Genomic DNA, 15,989 nt, shown 5'->3' with positions numbered 1-15,989 from the left:
GCTTCAGCTTAAGACAACGCCGCTGTAGTTAAAGCTTCCCTCTGAACATTAGACGTCCAGTAATGACTGGGACGTTATGCCGTAAAATTTAAACAATGCTGGACCCGGTGGGGGAGGATGCGGGTGCCATCTCAGATCTCGTTAATATTATTTATGGGCTTACTCGCTTTGGCCTTACGCTCGTATCCTTCTGAATACAAACGTCTCGATGTCTTTGTTTGGTGGCGGGATTTTGCTAATAAAACTAGTACTAGGCCTACTAACACATAGTCCAGATCTGTACAATGTGATGGGTAGTTTTAGAATTACTTAGATGTCTTTACTCTTGCCCCTTCACTTTTTTGTTGTGAAATGATTGTAATTTGATTCATTTCAAGGTAATTCTTTTTATTTTTATTATCAGTTGATGCCTGATAGGGAATGAATGTTATCAGAATCAGATTGTTTCTGTCTGAGGTGACACGAGAGTTGGAGCACAGTCTGGGTTTTCTTTCTTTCTCAGCTTTCCATTAGTGTCATCCTGTCCGTGCATAAAATTTGAGAAGTTGCTATATTTGAACAGATCCCCCTCAGTTATTTGTCCCCGTTTAACATGTAGAATTTGAAGCATTCAGTTATTCAAAAAATCTTGACCAGGAAATGTAAGAGAGTTCCTTGAAAGAGTGCAAGAATTAAAATAATTCAGAGTAAAGGTAGGGGAAGAGAAATGAAACAGTTTCCACATGTTCCTGAACTTAAGAATCTTTGAAATTAAACAGGGAGGGATGTTTACTCAAATATTGTTTGCTGTTACGTATTAATCCACAGTGGTAATGCTTTGTGATTCTGTTAGTGCAAACTGCTATTAGGGTGTGTTTCACAAAAGGACTTCATAGTGTTAGCTAAGTCTCCTATAGCCTAGGTTGGACCAGTGCGCGATCTGTTTGCCACAGTGACCGTTATCCGTGGTGATGTGCAAATGAAAACGGGTACTTTTGAAATATCCTTCAGCTGACTGTGTGTGGGTGTTCACAGTGAGACTAGTTTTTTAGTTTTCTGTGAAAGAAAATATTGAGATGGCTTTGTCTGTCCGTCCGCACTTTTTCTGTCCGTCCTCCCATCTTGAAAACTACTGAGGCTAGAGGGCTACGAATTGATATGTTGATCATCCACCCTCCAATCATCAAACATACCAAATTGCAGCCCTCTAGCCTCATTAGTTTTTTTTAGGGTAAAGTTAGCCTTAATGGTGCGTCTGGTAACGATATAAGAAGCCACCACCGGGTCGTGGTTAAAGTTTCATGGGCCGCGGCTCATACAGCATTAAACCGAGACCACCGAAAGACAGATCTGTTTTCGGTGGCCTTGATTGTATGTTGTACAGAAAACACAATTGCGCCGAAGAAACTTCGTCGCATTTTTCACTTGTTTTGTTAAGCTATGCTTATGTATGTATTGTCATAGCATTTCTTAATAGCAGGAAAGCAGAGGTAGTCATAATGATTGTGTCGGGGGTGAGTCTGTTTGTAAAAACTGCGGCTTTAAGTTAATTTACTTAAATTTGTAGGACTTGATATGTCACAGGTTATTATTATACTATTTTTGCATTTATAGTGATAGAGTATTCCCGAAATGTTTATTTTTAATTTTCGACACCAAACGCGAAGGAAATAGTTTTTTCCCTTTCGAACAACAATGTATTTTGTGGAACTGTTTAATCCCAAAAGAATAAATACATTGTGTAAGAGAATTCATGGAAATGAATATTCATTATTGGTTCCTTTCATGCTTAATCGAGCAACAAGCTGATTTGTACCTGATGGTTGATTTTACAAGTTTTTAAAATTTATTTTTGCATCGACAATTTACTTGACGGGAGATTAGTACAGGTGGCTCTCTCTCTCTCTCTCTCTCTCTCTCTCTCTCTCTCTCTCTCTCTCTCTCTCTCTCTCTCTCTTTCTTCATTATTTTATTATTTAAATTACAACTTCATTTATTGTGGTCATTTCAATATCTCCATATAAATCGTAGGCTAAAGACTCTTTCTCTCTCTCTCTCGCTCTCTCTCTCTCTCTCTCTCTCTCTCTCTCTCTCTCTCTCTCTCTCTCTCTCTCTCTTTCATATGCTGACTAAGGTTGATTAAAAAGCAGGAAATGACGTCTAGCCTCTCTCTCTCTCTCTCTCTCTCTCTCTCTCTCTCTCTCTCTCTCTCTCTCTCTCTCTCTCTCTCTCTCTCGTATCTTTCATATGCTGACTAAAAACTGAAGGGTAATGACGTCTCTCTCTCTCTCTCTCTCTCTCTCTCTCTCTCTCTCTCTCTCTCTCTCTCTCTCTCTCAAGGTTGATTAAAAACTGCAGGGAAATGACGTCTGTAGCCTCTCTCTCTCTCTCTCTCTCTCTCTCTCTCTCTCTCTCTCTCTCTCTCTCTCTCATTAACGTATTAAATCTCGTAAGAATTCAGACTTTTAGTTGCAATTTTGTAAAAAAATTAAAAGATAGTCATTACATATTAGCTGCAATTCTGCCCGGTATTTTATGTGGTGGCGGAATTAGCACTTTACATTTATCTTCTAAAATTTATTTCAGGTCTGCAGAATATAGGACTTTTACTTCGTTTAATTTTTCATTGTTTCTTTAAACGTTTTAAGGTATAGACTTGCTTAACAGGTACCTTGAATTGTGGCAGTATAGTTTTTATATTTTTGTATGGGCGATAACTTTATTGAAGTCCTACTTTTGTAAAGTGATCGCAATAATTCGATCAGTCGTCCCCGTATGGGGGGTCGGGGGTAGTGCCGTCATTGCATCTCACGCGGTGCACTGTAGGCATTACTTGAAGGTTCTTTGCAGCGTCCCTTCTTTAGGCTCCTAACTGCAACCTCTTTCATTCCTTTTGCTGTACCTCCGTTCATATTCTCATTCTTTCATCTTACTTTCCACCCTCACCGAACAATTGTTTTATTGTGCAATTGCGAGGTTTTCCTCCTGTTACTCGTTTCAAACCTTTATATCAAAATTCTGCACCTGAACATTTTTATTGTTTTCTTTTACGGTGTGGGTACATGATTTGATATTCCTTTCTCTTGGAATGTATTTGATGGTATTTTTTGTTCAGATTTGCACTTTAAGGCTGGTTGCTTTAACGAGTACTCAGTCAAAAGGAGTTCCTCGTTGGGGGAGTCGGTAGAGTTGTCGGCTAGCACTCGCTAGGCCTGAGTTCGAGTCTCCGGCCGGCTAATGAAGAATTAGAGGGCTTTATTTCTGGTGATAGAAATTCATTTCTCGCTATAATGTGGTTCGGATTCCACAATAAGCTGTAGATCCCGTTGCTAGGTAACCAACTGGTTCTTAGCCACGTAAAATAAGTCTAATCCTTTGGGCCAGCTCTAGGAGAGCTGTTAATCAGCTCAGTGGTCTGGTAAAACTAAGGTATACTTAACTTATTTTTTCATTAAGGTTGGTTACTTTGCATTGCAAGTCTGCATTTGATGGAGACTTTGTCAAGATATTACGAGTCCTTATTTGAGAGCGGTTGCTTTGTATCGCGAGTCTTCATTCGGAGGAGTCTTAGTTTAAATTTTTTATTTTCCTGTAAAAGAAAACTATTGTACCGGCTTTATCTGTCCGTCCCCACTTTATTCTGCCCGCCCTCAGATCTTAAAAACTACTGAGGTTAGAGGGCTTCAAATTTGTATGTTGATCATCCACCCTCAAATAATCAAACATACCAAATTGCAGCCTTCTATCTTCAGTAGTTTTTTATTTTATTTAAGGTTAAAGTTAGCCATAATGGCATCGATGCCACCACCGGGCATCGATATAGTTTCATAGGCCGCGGCTCATACAGCATTATACCGAGACCACCGAAAGATAGATCTATTTCCATTGGCCTTGAATATACGATATAGCGGCTCTATAGAAATCTCGATTGCCCCGAAGAAACTTCGGCGCATTTTTTGCTTGTTTCCATAGAGGGTGGTTGCTTTGCTTTGGTTTGCATAACGGATTAAAAGCAAATCAAATCCACGGTCAGACGTTGGCATCCTTTAAACCAAAGAGGGAAAGTAAACACCTCACTGAAGTCGTTTTATGTCTTCTGGGAAATAGTCACTTCATTCAGCATTTTCCTTTGGGAGTGGGCTGCTTGGTATCGCGAGTGCTCTGAAGCTTTTGTTTTGAAACAACTGAGAACAAGAGTGCTGTGTATGTTTTTGGAATATTCGTTAGCGAAGGCCTCTTGGACTACTTTTCAGATCCCTGTGTTGATATCCACCGGAATATGTATTTACCCACAAGTCTCTTGATATGTAGTTATACGTTGTGGTTAATTATACTTGTAGTTGTACAGGCGAGAATTATTGTTTTTTTATAGTGTTCAAAGGCAAACTTTTCACAAACACCTTTCGGCCACAGTCTTCATAGAAAATGCTATGCAGATAAAAATGTTTATTTAAGAGGTAAACACTTAAATACTAGTGAATAATGATGGGTAAAACTATAGTGCAGTTTGCTGTTCGTTCATATTTCGTCCCTTTTGACTACTTCCGTTGCTTTGTAATTGTATCTCAGCTTTTCCTAGCTCTGAGTACTATAGTATAACTTTCCTCAGAAGTGAAGATCACCCACTTTGATAATAATTAAAGTTTAAGTTGAGATAATAGTTTTGTGGTATTTAATACGAAGTATGATAGGATGTATCATTCGTAAATCTACTTAAGCAAGGTGAATTTAATCGTCAAAGCCTTTATTCCATGGCGTAAGGAAGGAATCCTGTAGGGAGGTAGTGCCACCAGTGCACCTCACGGGATGCACTGTAGGCATTACTAAAGGCTCTTTGCAGCGTCCCTTTGGCCCATAGCTGCAGCTTCTTTCATTCCTTTTACTGTACCTCCATTCATGTTATTTTTCTTCCATCTTGTTATCCACCCTCTCTTAACAAATATTTCATAGTGCAACTGCGAGGTTTTCCTCCCGTTACACCTTTCAAACCTACCTACTCTGAATTTCCCTTTCAGCGCTGAATGACCTCATGGGTCCAGCGCTTGGCATTTGGCCTAAATTTTAAATTCCAGTTCCATAGGCAAAGACATCTTTAAAAAAAAGTCTTCAGGTCTAAGAGTTAGAAAAGCGATGAGATTAGACTAGGCGAAATTACTAAAGAAACGAACAGAAATTGAAGAGAAATCAAGTAAACGAAAATTCAGCAGAAATGTAAAGAGATAAGTAAACAGACAAGTATAGAAGGTTCACCTCATACTGACGTCACCGTGAACACCGTAGAAGGAAATAATACAAAGGAAAGGAAGGGTGCTCACGTCATAATGAAAAACCAGTCGAAGTCTCGCCATTTTAGAGATGAAATGGATTTGAAATGGTACGTCAAAACTGAGCTGATTACTTATCAGTTTGACGTAGTATCTCTGAAGGCAAATTGTCTTTGTGTCTTGAGTCAATTATTTGACATTTTATGATTTATTTTCTGTTCAAGTTCTCATTTGTGTCAGTTATTTGTCATTTTACTATTTTTTTTCTCTGCAATTTCTCTCATTTTCACGTCGTACGTCGTTCAGGTTGATAAACTTAAAATAAGGTCTTTCGTAATAGTGGCACTAACAATAGAAAGATCTTTTAAGGTATTCTGATGAATCCCGGTATTTGAGATTAATTATTATTATAGTGATCTGATCATTGTTTCTTCTCATTTGCATAGCAGTCTAGAAACAGTTTAATTGATAAAATGCTAGACTTTCGACATTTAAAACCGGACAGGACACTGATGAATAGACGGAAGTTTCAAAGCAACACCTACGAATCTGCGCCACAACCGATACGATAGCAAAATAGATAGATTAGATAAATACAAACTTTCATCCATTTAAAAAATGCTTTAGTTTTCTCATTGAAAATATTTTTCTCTTGAATTTCAGTGTGTGATGGCAATAGATTTCTATCTATCCAGTAGTATTTTTATATAATGTGCATGGGTAAAAAAATAATTTTCAGATGAACAATGCCCCTAATTGCTTATCGAGGACTATATTATATTATTATTATTATTATTATTATTATTATTATTATTATTATTATTATTATTATTATTATCTAAACAATGGCATATTGTTATTTTGTTATCCCTCAAATAGTACATATTTTATTTTGAGCAAACCATGATTTAGTCTTGGGTAATTATAATAAGAGTCATTTCGGAATTTGTTAAAATAGGCTTCTGGTCAATTTATAAAATTGTAGTCATTAGTGTACGCCAAGCACTGTGAATATGAACTACTGGTATTTACACACAACATGTTTAATAATAGTCTTAATCTTTGTACTCTGAAAGGTCAGTCCTCTCTCTCTCTCTCTCTCTCTCTCTCTCTCTCTCTCTCTCTCTCTCTCTCTCTCTCTCTCTCTCTCAAGTGTCACGTCTCGTGACGTCCTATATAGGAAGGGACCCGGTATCCGAATGTTAAATTTCGATCGGTCGGAAATTCAACATTAGGGTTAATCCATTCGAAAACTTGGGTCATTTACGTCCTGAGTTAGGTCACGCAGAAATGAAGTCTCTCTCTCTCTCTCTCTCTCTCTCTCTCTCTCTCTCTCTCTCTCTCTCTCTCTCTCTCACCTGTTTCGGATTGGTGGCAGATGGGGTGCTGGTAGGCTGGAAGCTGTGGGCATTGTTGGAGCTCGAAGGGGGGTTTTGTTGGAGGAGAGGTCGTAGGGGGAGGGGAGGAGGGATGCCAGAGTTACGACGCGAGGTGATGGTGGTGGTGGAGGGATGTTCCGCTCTCTGCCAGTGGCAGAAGCAGCTCGCAGACTCTGAGACCCAATCAGTGTGGCCCCGGGAGCGAAGGAGGTGAGACATACGGCACCTTTTCCGTTACTCACCTCCGTCTTCTTCCGCCCACCCGTTTTTTTGACTCGTGATCTCCATCTCGTGTTTGTGTGTGTGTGCGCTTGTGCCCTTTTCTTTTCTTTTTTTTTTAACCCTCTAGAAATTGGACGTCGAGTGAATACCGCTCTGGGAATCTTTATAAAATAAGTGTTTTGTGACTCGAGTATGTGGTGGTAGTGATTCTCTTCTCTCCAACGTTTTTAGATACAGAAATGCCTCTCTGAATTTCAGGTTCATGTCGATCACACCTTTCTATAATTCTGTCAGTGAATGGACAGACAGAGTCCTGCGTGTTATGTGCCAGTGTGACTCGTCTCTCATGTCTGTATGTTTCCCGTCATTCGCCTAAATTCGTGCGAGAAGACCGTTTTGCTTTCGAATGGGCGAAGGAATAAAGCCCGGTGTAAACTGACTGCGTGAGAACCGGAAGCAGGAACGACGGTTTCGCGGAGTAGTGGTGCTTTGTTGTGAAGGAAAATCAAGCAGGCAGGCAGGCAAGCAGTGCCTTGGACGGAAACGCATGACGTCTATAAGTTACGCAATGTCTTTTTGACAGACATTTTAATTCTTTGTTTAAACAAATGCAGATTTTTTTTTTTTTTAGTCTGTTAAGGTATAATGCGTGGGATTTGATACTCTCTCTCTCTCTCTCTCTCTCTCTCTCTCTCTCTCTCTCTCTCTCTCTAGGAGGTCATGAAATGCTTGTAAGTGAAATTATATTGCTGCCTCAAATTCGAGGCAATTTCTTTTGTACTGAAAAAATTACTTTTATTGTGATTTAACACACACACACTCTCTCTCTCTCTCTCTCTCTCTCTCTCTCTCTCTCTCTCTCTCTCTCTCTCTCTCTCATACACTATATATATATATTGGTGATTTCGCCCATTGAGAATTTTTTATCTATGAAGCAACTTAGCTTTTCACTACTCGTTGAAGACCTGGCATTCCCTTACTGTAGTAACTAATTTATTATTATTATTATTATTATTATTATTATTATTATTATTATTATTATTATCTATTTCCGATCTATCCTGTTTTTCTCCTTTTTAGTATCATCATAAATTCTTTCTTTTTTTGGGTTACACTGGTTAATCAGTGCTTTAAAAGAGTTTAGAGCAGTTGATAATGATGTTCGTGATATCATAAGCATGGTCGTCCAGAGTCTCTCTCTCTCTCTCTCTCTCTCTCTCTCTCTCTCTCTCTCTCTCTCTCTCTCTCTCTCTATGTTCACGATCTCTCGGTATCATCTTCTCCTCTCTCTAGTTTCTTCTCTCTATGCGGGTTCATTCCCAGTTTTTACAACATAGTTATTCTCTCTCTCTCTCTCTCTCTCTCTCTCTCTCTCTCTCTCTCTCTCTCTCTCTCTCTCTCTCTCTCTCAGTAGCATTTTCCCCCTATGCCAGTTCATTTGCAGTTTTTACAATTTACCGTCATTCTCTCTCTCTCTCTCTCTCTCTCTCTCTCTCTCTCTCTCTCTCTCTCTCTCTCTCTCTCTCTCTCTCTCTCTCTCTCTTCCCAAACATTAGTGTTCTGTATGCATATGTATGCTGGAATACTCAGATCTTTCGTTCACTATATTCGTAATTATAAATTTGTGGTCACCTTTTCAAACTCATTTCACGAAACTAGATCATTTTATTACCACATTTCAGATGGCATAATCATGATCATATTCACATTCATTTTCGTTTTCATATTAGCGCGGAAAGATTAAGGGCTTCTTGGAGGACATATGATGGCTTGATATGAGTTTATAATTTTCTTGTTCAATTTTATACATTGAAGAGCCTGTAGATATTTGGGTTTATTATACGACAAGAATGTCTCGGAGCATTACTTCCCTAATACTATTCTCCTTGCATTTTAACACATTTTTATGTATTTATCAATTATATAATTTTTTTTTTCTTTTTTAATAAGTGTGATATCTTCTTTCTGTATTTCAATTTACTTCCTCTTATTTCTTCCTAACGAACACCATATTCTTTGGAAGCTTGAATTTTAAGTCAGTGGCCCCTGTGGCCCTTTAACATATGAATAGGTTTCATTTTCTGAATAATATAATAATAATAATAATAATGCATGCATTTCATTGCTTTATTGCTTTCATGGAAAATTAGTATTGAAATGTTTCATTTTTGGGCCAGTTTTTTTTATTTATACTCTCAGTGATCGTAGCTACGACGCCAGTTAAAATGTCAATCAATCAGTAAATCAGGGCTTAAGTTTCTGCATATAATATTGATCTTATATAGTGTGTTAGCAATGTTTGCGAAAGCACTATACATCTTAAGAATTATGAAAATATCATAATCACACGGAGTCACTAGAATGGTGAAGCAATCCAGTGATGTAGTATATATATATATATATATATATATATATATATATATATATATATATATATATATATATATATATATATATATATATATATTATATATAGACATATATATATATATATATATATATATATATATATATATATATATATATATATATATATATATATATAAAGATACTTTTGTACATATATCTTTGATAAATATCTAACACTAATCCTTGTGGATTTCTTCATAATCTTATGGTTATATCCATTATAAGAATGATGATTTGTAGGTTTTGACTCACGGGTATTTTTCTTTTATCTTTTTGAGAAAAATCTTCATTATTAAGGTCGAATGAAAAAGAATATAGTACCACTGCTGTGTTGAAGGTGAATGTGATAAGGGATTAGAGAAATTCCCCAATTCAGTTTTTAAATAATAATAATAATAATAATAATAATAATAATAATGTTACTACAGTAAGTTGATTCACTGACTAATAACCCTTAAAGGTATGTACAAGGAGAAATCGGCAATATATACGAGTATATATATATATATATATATATATATATATATATATATATATATGTATGTATATTATATATATACATATATATGTGTGTGTGTTGCGTGTGTATATATATACAGTATATATATGTATGTATTATAAATATATATATCTATATAATATATAATATACAGTATATACACACATAACTATATATATATATATATATATATATATATATATATATATATATATACAGTATATATGTATAATACATATATATTTATAAATATATATACATTATATATATATTATATATATATAAATTTTCAAGCCTTAGACTCGTTTTGAACACTTCCATGAAATTTCAATGAAATTTTACTCTAAATAAGTCTGAAAGATTTTAATCGTTAAATTTTATTCCTTTTCCATTTTCATCTTGTGGAGACGGGGCTCTTATTTGAAAGTACCCTTTGGAAACTGTTTGTAGTTGGAGATGTATTTTTATGGTCGTATAATTAAATGTAGGGTAGCACTGATTTAGTCTGGTCGTTTTTCTTAGTGGAGTTTATTTAAGAATTTATTTTATTCTTTTCTGTAGCTTTTTGTGTGGTCTGTATGTATATATATATATATATATATATATATATATATATATATATATATATATATATATATATATATATATATATATATATATATATATATCTGTATATTATGTATGTATATATGAAAATATATATATATATATATATATATATATATATATATATATATATATATATGTATTCATTCATATAACAATATATGTGTATAAATATACATATACTTATATTTTATAAAATATATATATTTATATATATATATATAATATATATATGTATTCATTCATATAACAATATATGTATATAAATATATATATATATATATATATATATATATATATATATATATGTTTTTATAAAATATATATATATATATATATATATATATATATATATATATATATATATATATGTCTTATATTTTTATAAAATATATACATATATACATATATATATATATATATATATATATATATATATATATATATATATATATGTTTCTCTCTGAATATTAACAGGTATATTAATATAGCCTATGTATTAATAGATTATATTACTTGAAAAAAGTACAATTTGGGGGGGAAATGTCACGGATATGCTTGCTATAAAAATGAATGATAATATCTGTGGCGAGTTCACAAATATCACGAATATGTTTGCATTAAACAAGAATGATGATAATTTGGTCACTACAGATAAATTTTTTATGGGGCTACAAGGTTAACAGTGTTTCTTAAATTTATTTTGCCGCCCACCCTAGTTATGAGAATTATTTAGTACGTTTTGTAAAGTGCATTAGTAAAAGTGGAATCCACTGTAACAGTCAGTACACACACACACACACACACACACACACACACACACACACACACACACACACACACACACACACACACACTTATTTTTCCAAGTTATCGACACGAACTGCAAGTGCTTAGTAACTTGAAAATGTGACAGTATACCGTAGACTTTATCGCTGACTCTTGGGGATATCAGCAAAAAGAAAAAAGATACCTTGTCCATTTAAGAAAGACTTTGGGTTACTGTTGGGTGACACAGTTTATTGTAAAGTGAAAAGTCTTGGATTGTTTGATATTACATAAGCTTTCATTATCTTTTTATGGAAGAGGTCGAGCCGATAAGTTATTAAAAGTTGTTCAGAAGTTTTCCTAACGAGGATTGACTACAGTCATATTCTTGAAGATATTTTAAGTCTTTAGTTTATTTATCTGAATCTGACCAAACTTTATCTGACAGAACTTTATGTGTTTATATAATATAACACAATGCAATTTATTATGTTGTTATAAATGCACCTGTATACATATATACTATATATATATATATTGTGTGTGTGTTATATATACATATGTAGTTATATATACATATGATTATCAATATATGTATATATATATGATTATCATATAGATATATATATATATATATTACAGTATATATTGTGTGTATATGTAGTTATATATACAGTATATACCTGTGTGTATATACCTGCCCAGTAAAATTATGGTTAGACTGATGTCAAGACTGACCTTTCAACATAATTACATAAACCCACATTAATTTCAGAAAATATTAAATCCTCTACAAAAAAGTAGAACAGCAGGCCACGACATTCGGAATTTCCATCTTAATACTCAAACTTAAGCTTTAAATAACGCCAGCCAAGAACCATTTATCTTTCACGGAGATGAATTAGTAGAAGAAATTTGCAAAGCGCGTTGAAGGCGGTGGCGGGGGTGGGGCGGGGGCCTCGAGATAAGAAACACGAGGGAAATTGGTTAAATGGATGAGAAGAATAAAAAAAAAAAAAGAAATAGACAAGGGAGAACACGGTCAGAAATTCCTCGAAAATGTCCATCGTATTGGAGCATTTAAAAAAGTTTTCATGGCGGGGATGTTTTAAGTATTCTGGTATTGTATGCCAAAGGGCTCGTTTAAGTAAAGATGTAAGGCTTGCAATTAATTGATATATATATTCCACCTTGTCTGTCTTTATAAATTAGCTATAATCATATGTACAGGTATACGTATATATATATATACATATATAAATATATATATATATATATATATATATATATATATATATATATATATATATATATATATATATATATATATATATATATATATATAATATCAAATGCCGTTTCATGTCGAGTTCGCAGTACCTTGGGAATAACTCACCCTCAAAAGGAAATTTAGTTCGTAAGTGCTTCTGCGCTAGCCAGGATTCTAACCGTAGCCTTTGGTTCACAAATAGCATGGACAGTGACTGACCACCCGGCTATCGTGTATATATACATGTATGTATTTATATGTATATATATATATACATATATATATTTGTGTTGTATATATATATATATATGTTTATATATTACGGATGTTTAATAAGTTTATGTCCTTCTTCAGGGAAATTTTACATATATCCTATTCTTAACTGTGAGCTTTTTATTCGAAGGAAAAATAATGCCACGGACGGTACTCTGATCGCACCAACAAAAAGATAATGCTTTCATTGTAATAATTCCGAAACAGTATTCCGTCGCAAATATTCCCACGCACTTCATTAATAAATAAAAGATTGATGAAATCGTTTTTGCCAATAGATTTACGTAACTATTCCGAAATGACTTTTCGTGTGCCCTTAAAAATTCCGAATATCTACATTTTTTTAAAAATTCGTTACTGAAGAAATCGGAGTACAAATACCAAATATTCTACCTAGTGTGCCGTGAAAAATCTATAGGCCCATAAATCATATACATTCTACGCAACGATCAGAAGCCCCGTCTAACACACAAGGCCAGCTAAATCAAACTGAAATCCTTAAGTCTTGTTTTGTTGCTGTGTCCTAAATGAAAAGGAATTGTGGTATTTAGAATGATAGTTCCTTTTGGTTTTATGTAAAAGAAAACTATTGTCTGTCCGTCCGCACTTTTTCTGTCCGCCCTCAGATCTTAAAAACTACTGAGGTTAGAGGGCTGCAAATTGGTATGTTGATCATCCACCCTCCAATCATCAAATATACCAAATTGCAGCCCTCTAGCCTCAGTAGTTTTTATTTCATTAAGGTTAAACCTAGACATAATCGTGCTTCTGGCATTTATATAGGATAGGCCACCACTAGACCGTGGTTAGAGTTTTATGGGCCGCGGCTCATACGACATTATACCGAGACCACCGAAAGATAGATCTATTTTCGGTGGCCTTGATTATACGCTGTACAGAAAACTCTGTTGCGCCGAAGAAACTTCGGAGCATATTTTACTTGTATTATTTAGCTTTTAGTGGAAACTGATTTTTTTTTTTTATTATTTTCCACGTTGAAAATTAATTTTGGGGCGCGTCAAGATTTTTATGAGTAATGTTTAACTCTGTGCCATTTGAGATGTGTACACATCACGGGTAACTGACAGTATTTTAAATGGGAAAATAATGACATTAGTTTGTATTTATAAGTACTTACTTTTTCCATGAAGTATTTTACAAGTGCAGGATTGATAAGTATCAATTGTTTCACATAGTTTGAGATGAGCAATTACTATGGACACAATTGATAAGAAGAGTGTTTATTTTTAATTATGATTTTTGCAAATATCTTTAGTGTTCTTGTCGCTTATGCAGTATTTCTTATTTAAGAGAAGCAATGAGACGTTAGAGATTATAGTGGTATTTTTGCATAGCATTATGTGAGGACAAGTAACCAACATAAAAATGATTTAGAAAATATTGTTTTAAATTATTACTATTCATTAACCTTACAGCTAGAAAATTAATGAAAATATTAAGAGTAAAGGAAAAATAAAGATTATGGCATGGAAGATGGTAGTACCGTCAGTGCACCTCATGCGGTACACTGTAGGAATTACTCAAGTTCCTTTGCAACGTCCCTTCGGCTCCTAGCTGCAACCCCTTTCATTCCTTTTACTGTACCTCCATTCATATTCTCTTTCTTCCATCTTACTTTCCACCTTCTCCTAACAATTGATTCATAGTGCAGCTGCGAGGTTTTCCTCCTGTTACATCATTCAAACCTTTTTCCTGTCAAATTCTATTTCAGGCTCTGAATGACCTCATAGGTCCCAGCGCTTGGCCTTTGGCCTAAATTGTGTATTCTGTTGTATAAAGATTATGCGTGTAGCGATTACTGTATGTCTTTATACATATAAGAGTCATACCTTCTTCAAGGCCTTATCAAATTGCTTTAGTAGCATAATTGGCGAACAGGTTTTTTTTATATATAATTATACTTATAGTTATCGCAGTGCCAGGTAACATGCTTCGATCAGTCATGATTAACAACACTGAAATTTTATCGAGAACTCATGAAACGTCTTTGATGAAAGATTTGAATAAGTTTCATATCATTTTGAAACCTTGAAAACTTCTCTTGCAAGTTAATGATATTTTTTAATGGATGTGTTTTCGAAAGGGATTAACTGCCATAGAACGGCAATAGATTTACCTTTCATTAATCCCCCCCTTCTCCTGGACCACCTGGAACTCTTAAATGCTAACAGGATTACACCCGCTGTAATCCTTTCGTGATTCCAGTATTTTTGGGGAGAACCATTAAACTGCCAACCTGGTATATATATTGCCCTCTCTCTCTCTCTCTCTCTCTCTCTCTCTCTCTCTCTCTCTCTCTCTCTCTCTCTCTCTCTCTCTCTCTCTCTCTCTCTTTACAATATATTGAGGGTGCATCGTTTGTAACTGAAAGGTATTACCCCATTAACCTTTTTCGTTCTTTTAGGTTTTACTCATTTATATTGCACAGGTGTATGTACCTTTATTTGCAGTTAGTGTGGAAGGCCGGTCAGTGTGCATTGTATATATAATAACCAGACTAGTTTTACTTTTAAAGATGCACGTTTTTATTTATTTATTTGTTAATTTGTTCATTTATTATTTTCTTGCCTAATAACTGATGTGTTCTTTCTGTATTTCCTGTTGCATTCTGTTACTGCAAATGAACACTATTCTTTAGACGCTTGAGCGTGTTCCGTACGGATAGGTTTATCTCTTGAATAATAATAATAATAATAATAATAATAATAATAATAATAATAATAATAATAATGTAGAAGGTGGTGTGTCTTTATATAGTATTTGTCTATCTCCTTTTATTGATTTATCAACTAAATGTCAAGTCAGTCATTTAATCAGTAAACCGGAAATTGCATCATATATATAGTTTTTATGGTATCCTTTATCCTTCTGAATTTTGGAAGCATTATTATGGGTACAGTCAGGGTTATCCTGTCGATTTTGTGACTTTATTCTGATAGCAGTCAGGTTCATTCATTATGGATCTTTTATCGTACGTATGGCAGCCAGATTCATCAAGTATGGGTCACGTATCGTACATGATCTGTAATGTTGATGATTTTTTGACAGTTATAAGTTCACCTTCTTTCTGCGGCTTAAAACTCACCTTCCTCGTCATAAGGGTGAAATCATAGACTTGCATATAAAGGAACTTAGCAATATCACTTATATTTATCATTATGTGTTTTGCATCCTTTTATTAGGGTCGAAAATACTCCCCATTAGCAGTGTTATGTAGTTGCTCATACGTCAGATAATGACCATATAATCCTGGTTCTCAAACCTTGCGCTATGCTGTAGCTTTTGTAACGTGACTTCCC

At 34.5% G+C, this 15,989-nt stretch overlaps 1 protein-coding gene across 1 annotated transcript in view; it reads left to right on the top strand.

The window, feature by feature from the left end:
- The first annotated feature begins 6,620 nt into the window (after positions 1 to 6,620).
- LOC136856618 (uncharacterized) overlaps positions 6,621 to 15,989 on the top strand; it is a 707,676-nt gene continuing 698,307 nt past the window's right edge. Inside the window, exon 1 of the mRNA XM_067134550.1 lies at positions 6,621 to 6,927. The gene's annotated coding sequence lies outside the window, so the exon portion shown is untranslated. The remainder of the gene's footprint in view (positions 6,928 to 15,989) is intronic.

This window comes from Macrobrachium rosenbergii, chromosome 36 (genome assembly GCF_040412425.1).
Source record: "Macrobrachium rosenbergii isolate ZJJX-2024 chromosome 36, ASM4041242v1, whole genome shotgun sequence".
Classification (NCBI taxonomy): Eukaryota; Metazoa; Arthropoda; class Malacostraca; order Decapoda; family Palaemonidae; genus Macrobrachium; species Macrobrachium rosenbergii.
The sequence above is the reverse complement of the archived record's forward strand: the minus strand, read 5'-3'. Positions and strand labels throughout refer to the sequence as shown.